This window comes from Pinus tabuliformis, chromosome 2_2 (assembly GCF_031772625.1).
Source record: "Pinus tabuliformis cultivar Carrire ecotype Pingquan chromosome 2_2, CPIR1, whole genome shotgun sequence".
In the NCBI taxonomy this organism is placed as follows: domain Eukaryota; kingdom Viridiplantae; phylum Streptophyta; class Pinopsida; order Pinales; family Pinaceae; genus Pinus; species Pinus tabuliformis.
Genome location: NC_142300.1, coordinates 275,924,792 through 275,938,356, shown reverse-complemented (window position 1 = coordinate 275,938,356; position 13,565 = coordinate 275,924,792). Strand labels below are relative to the sequence as shown.

Sequence of the window (13,565 nt, the reverse complement as noted above, 5' to 3'; positions counted from 1 at the left end):
AATGAGCAAGAGTAGCAGCCCCTCTACTTCGCTTTTGATATAGTCAAAAGCTTTTCGATTTGGTACTCTTTTCTTCAGGAAATGAATAGAAAAGACACTACAAACACAATCAAACGGATATGATCCCCAGCGGAGTCGCCAGTTTGTTGTAGGGAAAAGTATCCGACTCGGATGACCCTAACCCACTCTAAGGGTGACAGTTCCTTAGCAACAACTGTAAAGCAAACTACTGAAGGTTTTCTTCTTCATGAAAGCAAAAGAGAATGGAGGAAGCACTAACCGTTGCCTTGCGCTTAATGTCGAATCCAAACTCTCCTCTTTGGCTGCTTGCTCCTAGCTCTTTGTCCTTCTGCTCGCCCAGCTACAATGAGATCCTGCACAATGACAAAGAAGGAAACTACAAGAGGTATGCAATCATAACTGGTTCATGGATTAGTGTAAACCAAACATGCGATCATCACAATATATAATTGAACAAAAGCACATAGAAGAACCTCAATAGCTTTTATTAATGAAGAAATAAAGGTTCTGAGAGGATTACAACCATTGCAGGCTCCAACCCAGCAACACCTCCCAGCAGAAAGAATTGCTCTTCTTCACCTCTCTCAAACGATCACCCAATAACTCAAGAATGAAACCAACAACATATCATTACTTTGCACCAAATTCCAGCCTCCTGAGCTCATAGGAGAGAGCTCAATATATAGATGAATTGAGAAAGGATGAGTCAGCTTGCAACTGATGTGTAGCTGCCTTGTGTCCTTTCTCTCTTCAGTTAATCTTTAGTTGATCTTCAGTTCTTGAGTCCACTTGGTGAACCTTGCTTCCACTTGGAGAAACAAAGCCTCTGACTCATCACAAGGCGAAATACCTGATCCAAGTGTCAATTTTGGAAGATTCCAAAGCTATGACTCACTCTGCCACATGTCCAAACTCGCCCAACGCAGGTGGGCTTTGTTCTGCCTGCTTTGCAACGCAGGTACACCATGGAGCAGTTGTGTTTCAGCGCAGAAACCCAGTGGAGCACCTGCTTTGATTTCAGGATTGCTTGTTTTTGAGTGTTTTCAGGTGGAGAACTGATCTGAGAGCTGTTGGTTTGCTGACCTTGTTCCTCTAGGGGTAGGAACATCATGTTTAGGGAACTTTGGATCCCTTGGATTATTGACAATTCATGCTTGTTGCTGTAAGGCACAAAATTGTCTATAACACTCAGGATTTTTAAAAACTCACCACAGGGTTAAGAAGGAATTTTTTTGGGATGGCCTTAAATCAGATATTCAAAAGTTTGTGGCAGAATGTTTGGTTTGCCAACAAAATAAAGTTGAAACAATTAAGATCCCGGGTCTATTACAACCTATATCCATTCCAAGCCAACATTGGGAGGAAGTTTCAATGGATTTTATCACAGGTTTACCCAAGTCTGAGGGAAAGAGTGTCATCATGGTGGTAGTTGACAGACTTACCAAGTATGCACACTTTTGTGCATTATCACATCCATTTAAAGACAGTACAGTTTCTACTGCATTTATGGAAACAATTGAAAAGCTACATGGAAACCCAAAGATTATTGTAAGTGACAGAGATCCCATTTTCACTCGAAATTTTTGGACAGAATTATTTTCTTGTCTCAGTACTCAATTAGCTCATATCTCATCTTATCATCCTCAATCTGAAGGGAAAACTGAGATAGTAAACAAATTTTTTGAAGGACATCTTCGTTGCTTTGTATTTGATAAACAAACACAATGGGTCAAACGGTTACATCTGGCTGAATGGTGGTATAATACTTCCTTCCATACAGCAACAAAAATGACCCCCTTTATGGCACTTTATGGATATCATCCACCATCCATCACATCATATTTAAGAGAAAATTCTAAGATTCAAGCAATGGAACATCACATCGAGCATCAACAACAAGTCCTCCAACTCTTAAAGGACAACCTTGTGTTGGCTCAGAATAGAATGAAACAATAGGCAGATCAACATTGCAGTGAAAGAAGTTTTGATGTAGGTGATTGGGTATTCCTACGGCTACAACCATATAAACAAATGTCCCTCAAGCAAGCAAAGAAGGATAATAAATTATCACCAAAGTATTATGGTCCATACAAGGTGTTGCAAAAGATTGGTACTATGGCATACAAATTGGAGCTTCCTGTAGCTTCTCGAGTGCACCCAGTTTTCCATGTTTCATGTTTAAAGAAGGTTATAGGCGACAAGCTTCCAGTTCAAACAATATTGCCAGAACTTGACGAGGAAGGAAAAATTATATTGGAACCGGAAGCAGTCACAGAAACAAGAACTCGACAGTTAAGAAATAGATCAATTTCGGAGTATCTCATCAAGTGGAAGAACTTATCCGCTGAAGATTCTACATGGGAGGATGAGAATTTTATACAGAAGCATCCAAAACTACTCAAGTGTTTAGGACAACACTTTTTTGAAGGAGAGGGGCATGTTAGGTCCCTATAATACTAGTGATTACCCCATTACTGTTGTAGTTATATCCCTTATTAATATTGTTGTGCCCCTATTATCCCCATATTGTTATTACTGTGCCTCATAGAATCCCTCTATTGTTATTTTTGTGCCTTTATATTATTATTGTTAGGTCAGCTGGGTTATATTGTGACTCCTTAGACTCCTATATATAGAAAGGAGGTTTTGTCATTTGAATCATCAAAGAATCATTCATTTGTGTAATGTAAAGGAGGTTGCCCCCTCGAAGAGACTGAATTCTAAGGCGTTCATCTATCTTTTCTATCTTTTTGTGAGCTAGTTTCATAATAGATACAAGATTTTTCAGTGCATTCTTGACTACATTGTGGGAGATTATGGACATGAAGTTGAAGAGATCTAAACCATTCCATCCATAGACATATGGGCAAACAAAAGTAGTCAATAGGACTTTGGTGCAGCTTTTGAGGGGTTACAACTAGAAGCATCCAAATACCTGGGATGAAAATCTGGTATATATACAACATTCTTATAATAGAGCGGTCCATAGTTCTATAGGAAAGTCCCCATTTGAAACTTGTTTTGGATATTTGCCACCTTCACCTTTGGATATTGCATATGGGCAGCAAGGAGGAGTGAAGGAAGATATTATAGGAGATGCTTTGAGGGTTGACAAATTTATAGAGAAGATACGGCAGATCCATCTACAGGTACAAGAAACACTCCCAAATTCACAAGTGAAGTATAAGGCTAGGCATGATCAACACATAACAGAGAAATCATTCTAGGTGGGAGACAAAGTATGGTTGTAGTTGAGCAAGGAGAGCTACAGGGGCTTGGTAAGAAAATCAAGGCTCCAAGGTATGGTCCCTTTGAGATACTAGAAAAGGTTGGTGAAAATTCCGATCGACTTAGTTTACCACCATATAAGCACATTTACACAGTTGTAAATGTGGAGAATTTGAAACTCTATGAGCCTTCCATGCTAGATTAGGAAGAGGAACATGTCCTACCTTCTGTGGAGGATTTGGCACTAGATGCTTAGGCAGAGTTGACAGAAGATACAATTTTGCAGAAGAGGTCCAGAACTACAAAAAAAGGGCAACAAGACCCTTGCAAGATTGGGTTGAAGGGACAAATTCCAAGCAAAGCTAAATGGTACACCAGAGAGAAGGTGCCATAAAAATTTCCTCACCTTAGTCAGTAAAAGATCTTGGGGACCAAAAGCCTCCCAAAATGGGGAGATTTGATCTGAATTGGATCATTATACTGTTTTTCATCCATCTCGATGCATTTGGGTGGAAAAAGTGGAGGAATCAGCTCACATGACCATTTTTACTAGCGGGATCAAGTTTGGAAAAATAGGGTTTGAAACCTTCCAGGAGTGTTTTGAGGCATCAAAATGAGATTTTTTGGGGGCAATACTTTACTGCTAGGATTAGGTACCTTTTCATGTTATTCTACACACAAATTTCTTTCCAATGGCGCAAGAATCACGTCAATTAGAGCCCTTATGCAAAACTTATGCCACTCAGAAGTTGACCTTCCTGTTTTCACACCTATAGTTCGGGAGGATGCCATGTCAGTCCCCATAATTCATGGAAAAGGGGCTAGCCATGTGTTTGTGATGTAAAAGACTCTAGAAGAGTCTATTTTGTAACTCTAGTTAAGATTTGATATAGTCAAACTTAACCACTAGTAGGCTATCGGGTTGTGTTATAACTGGGCCACTAGGAGGAAGAGACATTCCATTCTTTCAAGAGAATTTTGTTTCATAGTCAACTAAAGATAGCCATGAGAGATAGGAGGTTGAGCACACAGAGAGGATTTGTGCACTGTAGCAGCCCACGGGCCACAAACATTACTTCTTTGTATTTGCAGCCATATTTCTAGACAGAGAAAGAGAGCAAAGTGGCTTCACCTTCCAGCTGGGTTTTCTCCCGAAAGGGTTTCCCAAAGAGAATTTATTGTGTATTATGTGTGTGTGATATTATTTTGTTATTATCTACTTTTTCTACTTGATTTTCTTTTACAGGCGTGCACTAATTATAGATAATTTTATAGATCTAGATATTAAATAAAACTATAATAGTGTAGGATCTCATTTTTTTAATAAATATTATTAGATCTGTTGTGACAAAGTATCAAGTGGAATATCCACGACCATTTACAGATCATCATGTTATGCATTTACTAGCCTTGTCGAGGGTTAGACACTCAATTGGTCGAGTACCCATCATCAAAGCACCTTAATTTTCTATTGAGAGGTCACATGTTCAATTCTCTCGATGCTCTCAGGGTTAGGTAAATGTTCAATTGAATTAACATTTAGAAATTGGTGGAATTTATGCTTTAATTAATTAACCCCGGATAAAGTTGAGGGTTGTGAATGGGGCTAACATTGAAATTTTTCTAGTTTGTGCTTGTATGCATTGAAATTTGACATGGTTATAGTAGATGCATGTGTTGATAGTATGGGAGAATTTTGAGAATCAATTATGACTCACACAAAAAATCGACAAAATTATAACATAAATATTGAGGAGAGGAAATTATTGATTATTTTTATTGTCCTGATCATCCTATGTATTTACTAGCCCCATTTAGGGTTAGACACTCAATTGGTCGAGTACCCATCATCAAAGCACCTTTATTTTGTATTGAGAGATCACGAGTTCAATTCTCTTAATGCTCTCGGGGTCACATGAATGTTCAATTCACTTAACGCTTAGAAATCAATGGAAATTATACTATAATTAATTGATCCCACACAGAGCAGTGGGTTGTGAATGGGGCCAACATTGAAAGTTTTTTAGTTTGTGCTTGTATGATATTTTACATGGTAGGAGGAATCGATAGACCATTCACCTTCCCAAAGAGAAGAGGTAGTGGGAAATGATTTAATATTGAAATCATAGGAGACGACTGACTAGGCCTTCAATGGGTAAATCACTTAATTCCAAAGGCTTTCCCCCACCATGGTTTGAAACCATACTTTGTTCCCGCCTTGCTAGAAAAAGATCCAATCCACGTCATACATTCCATTGTTTGTCTTGTTGGTGACTCCAACATGAAATTGTAGCAGTCCTTCTCCATTATGTTGCCCATCTCCCTCAGCATGAAATAGGCCAAAGCAAATGGCAATTACCATTGAGGTTGAGCGGGAAAACCCTAACACCAATTGCATGAGCCATCTCCAATCCCAATGCAATAATAATATAATAATTATATTATTGTCATAGATATATAAATCAACAAATTCAATCACGATATATATAATATACCATTATTTATTAATATATAATTTATATACTATTATACTATTATTATATTATATATATTCCCTGTTAATATATAATTATATTATATAAAATATTTTGATTATTAATCCTACACAAAATTAATATGCATTCAACTATAAGCAACATAGAATTATTGATGTAGGAACATTTCTTCAAGTCAACAAGAACTAGGAGGTCTTTCCACATTCACAAAAGAGAGTTGGTTCCCTTAGTTTTACTATTTACTTTAGTTTTAGTTTAGATAGTAAAGTGATCTTCTATGTTATATATATATATATATATATATATATATATATATATATATAACTTAGCCATAATATGTTAATTATTATTTATGTTCTAATACTAATATAGTTTATATATATATATATATATATATATATATATATATATATATATTTCATCTATAAACCACATATTTTATTTCCAAAATAAAATATAATATATATATAAAACCATTTTATTATAATATAATAAACAGTTATATTTAATAATTGGAAGCATATTAACTAATTAAGTTTTATTGTATATTTTTATTTATGTACTCCAATCCTTGAAGGTAATTGTTTATCCGAGCATACCATGCTCATGGACCCTGTTTGAGCGCATACAAGGCATATAATATTAGAGGGGTTCGCTCAAGGGGGGCTTCATTGGGGAGCAATACCATAATACGTGCATTCATATTGGGGGATATACATTGAGGAAAAAATGACATAATATATTGAGCATATAATAGGGGGTAAAGGGTTTTTATATTGACAAGTGTAAAAAATTGAGCTCAAAGTTAATGAAAAATTACAAAGGGATATACAAAATGTTTATGGAAAAATAGATACCTACAATATCTAATGAAAGTAGGGGTTTTTTAAATTGAGAAGGTGCATTGGGTTTGTATTGGTAGGGGGTTAAATAATGTGATTTTAAAAGGTATTTTCCAATATGTAGTCAAATTAAGGGTATTTTTTAGTATGCTACGAATGCATGTGATATGTCAAAGGTTCATTGAGTGAAACCCTTGTGGGTCTACTCCACTCTTGATGAATCCCAATCCCTGAAAGTAACCATTTATCTGAACATACCACGCCCATGAAGAATTTTTGAAGCCATACAAGGCTCTCTTAAGTCTGCAAAGGTGAGTATCCTTGTTACATGTCTCAAATCCCTCTGATTATCTTCAAGGATTGGACTTTACCCAGAATAGAGTGGACCCCTCTAATATTATATACCTTGTATAGGCTCAAATAAGACTCCACAGGTATGATATGCTCTGATAACCAATTACCTTCAAGAATTAGAATACATCAATAAAATTATACGATAAAACTTGGTTAGTTAATATGCTACCAATGGTTAAATATAATGCTTATTATATTATAATAAAATAATTTTATATAAATTACATTTTGTTTTTGGAAATAAAATATATGATTTAGCTAAGATATTAACTATATTAGTATTAGAACATAATATAATACCTAAGATCTTATAGGTAAGTCTTCTATATAATATAGTTTATATTATACTATAACACATAATTAAATTATATATCTATATATTTAACGTAGAAGACCATTTCACTATTTACACTAAAAACAATGAGATTAGGGGAACCACTCTTTTTGTAAATCTAGAAAAACGTTCTGGATTTTGCTGACTTGACGAAATACTCTTACATTAATGATTCTATGTTGCTTAGTATACTATTGTAATATTAATATAGATATTATTAATATTATATTATCGTAATTATCTATAATATATTATAATTTGATATATTGGTTTGTTTAGATATAACCGTTATTTATTAGTTAAATATTATACAACTTAATTAATATGTTTATAATGATTAATAAGAAAATTAAATTAATTGTTATTTATGTAATTATCAAACTGTATCATGTTATGGTATTTAAATTTAAAAGTTATATTAAGATAATTAATTAATATTAAGGAGGAGTTATTATTATTATTATTTCTCTTTAAGAGATTAGATTTTGTTGGTTTATTAGTAGAGTCGAACTCTAATGACACCGAGGAGAATTGACCTCATAACTTTCCATTAATAAGATAGATTAAACTAACACTTGAGGTTGAGTTATTATTATTTAATATGAATAGATAAAATAATAATAAGTATGGTAAATTATATCATGTGAAATAATAAGTTATAATTATAATAAATAGATATAAATACACAAAATATTATATTATGGTTAATACCTTTTATAACTATTGTGTAATATTAATTATTAATTATATTATGTTTGTCTTATACTTATATTTATTGATAGTAATTGATAATATGTTTTTTTACTAGTGTAATATGGAGTGTTGCAACTTAATACCCGCCTTTTATGTAAAAAGTAGAGAATCTTTATGGGGTGAATATCATCATATAACTTAGTTATAGTCATTGCATGATTTAAGTGCCACAATCTTGGTGGAGGAGGAATCAAATTGCTAATAATTTATTGGTACATGATAACATAGTTAACATAGTTTTATGAAAAAAGAGTCGACAACAACTAAATAATTAAACAATCCTAGGTCCATCTTAAATTTGGATTTGCCAAGCATCTCTTTTAGAGTAAAAAGAGATTCGATCCCTCGGGATTTAAGATGGTTCTAGGTTGGTTTAATTTCACCCTTTAAATAAGCTATATTCCACATGAATACAATGAGTCAATACCATGGGTTAGTACCATGAAACTATTTTTTTTTTAATTTATTAATTTTATTTTATTTTGACCAAGTAAAAATGTTCACATATGGTTATTTTTATTTTTATTTTATTTTAACCAAGTTAAAAATGAATAATTTTATTAATGAAAATATAAAATATTATATTATTTTTTAAAATAAAAATATTAGATTTTAAAATTTTATATTCAAAGAGTCCAAAATTTTATGTTAAATTGACTATTTTACTTTAATCTTATTTAATTTATAATTTTATCTTATTTATCAATTTTTTTTAATTTTTTTTTAATGTAATTTGACTAAGCCAAAATGTTAAATTGGACAAAGGGGCATTATAACATCTGTAACGCACTAGGATGGAGAGGGCCTATCAAGCTACAATAAAAATAAAATATTATGATTAATAAAACATATTAATGGAAAATATGAAAAAACATTGTTATTAGAAAAAATACAACAATTAATAGCAAGCAATGAATGATTATAGGTTAATAAATATTTATTGTTAAAAATAAGTATGATAGCTAATGGAAATAAAATATTGTAATAAGCATGTCTTTTGGATTAATCACACCAGTATTATTTGGTCGACATTTCAAAAATATTGATTATGAAAAATCCATATATTTAATCATTGTTGGATATTTCCACAACAGAGGTGTGTAATAAGGGACCAAAGAGCCTTCTAAGGAGTGTTGAACAACCTATTTATAGAAGAAAATGAACTAACCAGTGCATAAGAGTCTATTTATAGAAGAAAAGGAACTAGGTATTAGTTGGGTCAAAAAATAATTAATAAGGTAAATTATAAATAATAATTAGAAATTATTTGACCAAATTCACATTTAAAAATTAATTTAATTAATATTTAATCTATTTTTTTTAATATTAATTATGCAAAAATCCATACATTTGAGTTTTTTTGGATAATTAATTTATGAGGACACTTCGTGATTAGAAGATTTTTTTATAAACAATTTTTAATTCAAAAAATATTATTTTTAAGCACATAAAATTAGTCATCCACCAATAAAAAATTACAAATTTTAATTTTAAAAATAAAAATAAAAATTTCAATTTAAAAAAAAGGTTAATATTTAATTTTACCAAAACTTTAACAAACTTTGGAAATTATTTCCCAAACTAATTACAATATAGTATAATAATAATGTAATTTTAATTCCAATACATTATATCAACACATGATATATATATATATATATATATATATATATATATATATATATATATATATATATATATATATATAGTTATTTAAAAAATAGTTAAAAATTGCTCTATACTATATTTTTTTTTGGTAGGTAAGCACGCACAAAGGATTTGAGCCAGTGACCTATCCCAGGGAGTGCCTTAACAGTGCAGCCATTCATCGTCAATCAAAAGCCCTGTGGGAAATCTATATGATATATATATATATATATATATATATATATATATATATATATATATATATATATATATATATATATATATATATATATATATATATATATTATTATTATTTAAAAAATATTATAAATTATATATATATATATTTTTTTTTATAGGTATATAACTCATATAGATTTCCCACAGGGCTTTTGATTGACGATGAATGACTGCACTGTTAAGGCACTCCCTGGGATAGGTCACTGGCTAAATATTTGTGCGTTCTTATATACCAAAAAAAAATATATATATATATAATTTTTAACTATTATTTATATAACAATATATATAATTTGTGAATAGGTATAAATATAGTTCATATTAATAATAATATTATTTTTTTCACTTTAATATTTATAAATTGCATCACATGAATTATTGATTTATTTATCAATTTTTAAGTTAAATTTTTTTTAAGAAATTACGAAATAAATAAGAAAAAAACATGTTAAATAATCACAATAACAAAGTTATGGCCATCAACGCCAGGGTCTTGAGGCTCCTCATGACAAATGAATCTCATAAAACAAAGCACAACATATGGCCTGGAAATAAAAATATCAGCCTGTACCCTTTAAGGAAAAATTGAGTGAAGTGACCTTAGGCCCAAAAACATTTCTACATACTAGTGGTCCTTTCCTTGATCTGAATCAAATGATAGTTACACTGAAGGTGTTATCTGTGTGGTTTTGCTGGGCAAACACTATTCGTGCCCACCAATCCCAACACTCTATTTTTGTCATTCTATCAAGTGAAAATATGAGATGTGTACATCCTTTTTCAAATATTTGTATGTGCAGCCAGGTGAAGAAATAGTTCTTTGTCATCTTCCATGTTTATGCTGGCATTGTACTCTCCATGCTCGATAGAGGAAGATAGGTGTGGAGGGAATATATAGATGGATGCTTGCTCTCTTTTATTTAGACTCCTGGATCACTCCTTGGTTTGATCGATCATTCAATGGAGAGGCCATCTGCAATGTCTCCATTTCCTTTACTCACAATACCCATTGAATCAACATACAAACCTTGTATAATTCCTTTGGTGGTTCAAATGTGCTTATGCTCCCCTCCCTAATCAATCCATCATTCACTCTCATTCTTCCTTTGGCATTAGGCAATCATGATTGAAAGTTAATAGAATTTGGGTGTGTCACAGTTTGTTGCTAAGGGTATGAAGTGAATTGCAACTCAGTTGCAGTGCCCCGAGCTGCGGAAGGTGGAAAATTGAGATTGTAGGGAAGTGAAAGAGGTTCAAACCCATATTGTAGTGAAGTTGGATTTGCATTGAGAGTGGCCTCTATAAAATTTCCTTGTTCCTAATGTCATGCAACATTCTGTAGATTATCATGAGAGAGAACTAAGTTGTCATTATGAGGACTGATATAAGCGCCATTGAAGTTCATATTAGTGATGGTGTAAGTAGAAATACATATGGTGGTCATTGAATGGATTGATGTGGAAATATTGTAGATAACCCATATGTTCTGAAGAGCCATTCAATGGTCTCACTGTCGGATTTATGGTGGATATTTTCAATTAGTTCAATAATATGTAATATGCACTTTGTGGGTACTCAAACTCTTCTATCACGTCCATCCTTCGTTCGATGGTGCATGCCTTTTGTGGTTTGTGGTGGGGCTATATTCATCATCATGTGTGCTAGGTCAACAATTACTAGCTCATCAGGTGAGGAAAACTTGTGAGGATCTCCATCCAACTCTAACTGTTGGATCAGCAATTCCACAGTCTTTCCATCACATTTGAAGCCAAGTTTATGGTGAGCTCAAATAGCCACTCCAGCTGAGCTCAGATCAATGTATTCAGGAATTCCATCACCTTCTTTAGGAAACATGTAGAGCTAGATGATTTTGTTTCAGATGCCCAGGCTAGAGCAACCAAGTTTTCATAGAGGTATGGAAAAATACTAGATGAATTACAGGAAGATCCTGAAAGCCACAGAGGACCAACTGATTGTGTATTTTTGTGCAGACTACAGGAGAAGTGCCTAAGGGAAGTGGGTTTTAGAGACATATTTAAAAAAGTCAAGGAAGAAGAGAATGCAAAATCTTTGATCCTATTTGAACAAGTTCAAGTTGTAACACTCTTTGATAGTACTGAAGATGGAGGGAAGCATTTAGAAAACTTGATAAGGGGAATATTTGCATGCAATATTTTTTATTTGGGTGTTGCAAAGCTTGTTGAAGTGTTTGAAAGGGATGGCATGTCCTTTTTGGCTAGTTGTGAAAACTTACTACCTCGACCATGGGTCATTGATGACTTGGAAACATTCAAGTCAAGCTAGATGAGGAAGTCTTGGAAGAAGGTTGTCATGTTTGCAGATAATTTTGGTGTAGATCTTGTAGTAGGGATATTACCTTTTGCAAAAGAGTTGCTTCGACGAGGTACACAAGTGGTTTTAGCTACCAATGATTTACCATCCATTAACGATGTTACTTAGTCTGAATTGGTGGAAATTGTCTCAAAAGTGAAAGAGATGAAAGATGGGAGGGAATATATTATGGGAGTAGACACAAAGAACCTTATTATTGTAAATTCTAGAACTAATTTATGTATCACTTGAGCTTTCATATTTATCAGATGATGTTGATCTGGTTTTTTTGGAGGGTATGCGCTGTGGGATTGAGTCAAATCTCTATGCGTAGTTCAAATGTGAATTATAGTGCATCTAGAGACCTAGAGATCGAGCTTTATGGCTGCCATTTCGTCAAATGTGGACAATGTCCAATGTGTATTCATTGGAAGGCCATGCCCCTTCTTATATATAAGTGTGTTCCAGCTTTTCACGCTTGAGAAGGCCTGTGTAGCTTTAATTCTAAGTTAGTTGCACCATCCATTCCAACTTTTGATGGAGCATGGTCATGTTTCCAACTAGGACCCTCCCACATGGAACCTCATCCCTCATCCTCACTCTGTTCACTAGTACCATTGTTTCTTTTCCTTATAAAATGATCCACTTAATTTTATTTTTCTTTTAACAAAATTTGGATAATTTTTTTAATTTTCATTTAAGATTTATTTTTGAGAATTGTTAATTAAAAAATTTATGAGTAAGTTGTATTTCTTGAGGCTACTTTATATATTATGAAAATTTTCCAAGGAAATAGTTCACGAATGTTGAATTTTTCACTAAATGGTAAAGAATTTCATTTAAGAATATCTTGGAAATACTAGGGTGGGGGGTGAATAAGTATTCCTTAGCAATTATCACTTTTAAATCTTTTCAAAGCATTATTTAATCTTCAATTATTACTAAATTTTATGTAGTAATAACAATAAATAAAAGAACACAATGGGCACAATAATTTCAGGTGGAAAACCCCTCCAGGTCAAAAACCACCAAACGCTTTTCTAATAAATTCTTTAATTTCCAGCCCCAACTGAAATGAAATCAACAACTTCCTAGAATTCTAGAATAACATTCTTCTGCAACTCCCACTAGAAGGATGCTCCAATGCCTTGGTTTCTTCAGTAATCAATTGAATGGATGCCACAACACCCTAGTGAGCCACAACTTGCCCTAGCACCACCCTACCACCCTAAAGTGTTCACAGGCCCCAACCTGTAGGTGACTTCATAAACCTGCCTAGCACCTCCTTGCCACCCTATAATGACTGAAATAATATAAGAC

At 32.9% G+C, this 13,565-nt stretch overlaps 1 pseudogene; it reads left to right on the top strand.

The window, feature by feature from the left end:
• The first annotated feature begins 11,286 nt into the window (after positions 1-11,286).
• Positions 11,287-12,597, top strand: LOC149192370 (damage-control phosphatase At2g17340 pseudogene; annotated as a pseudogene).
• Positions 12,598-13,565: the final 968 nt, after the last annotated feature.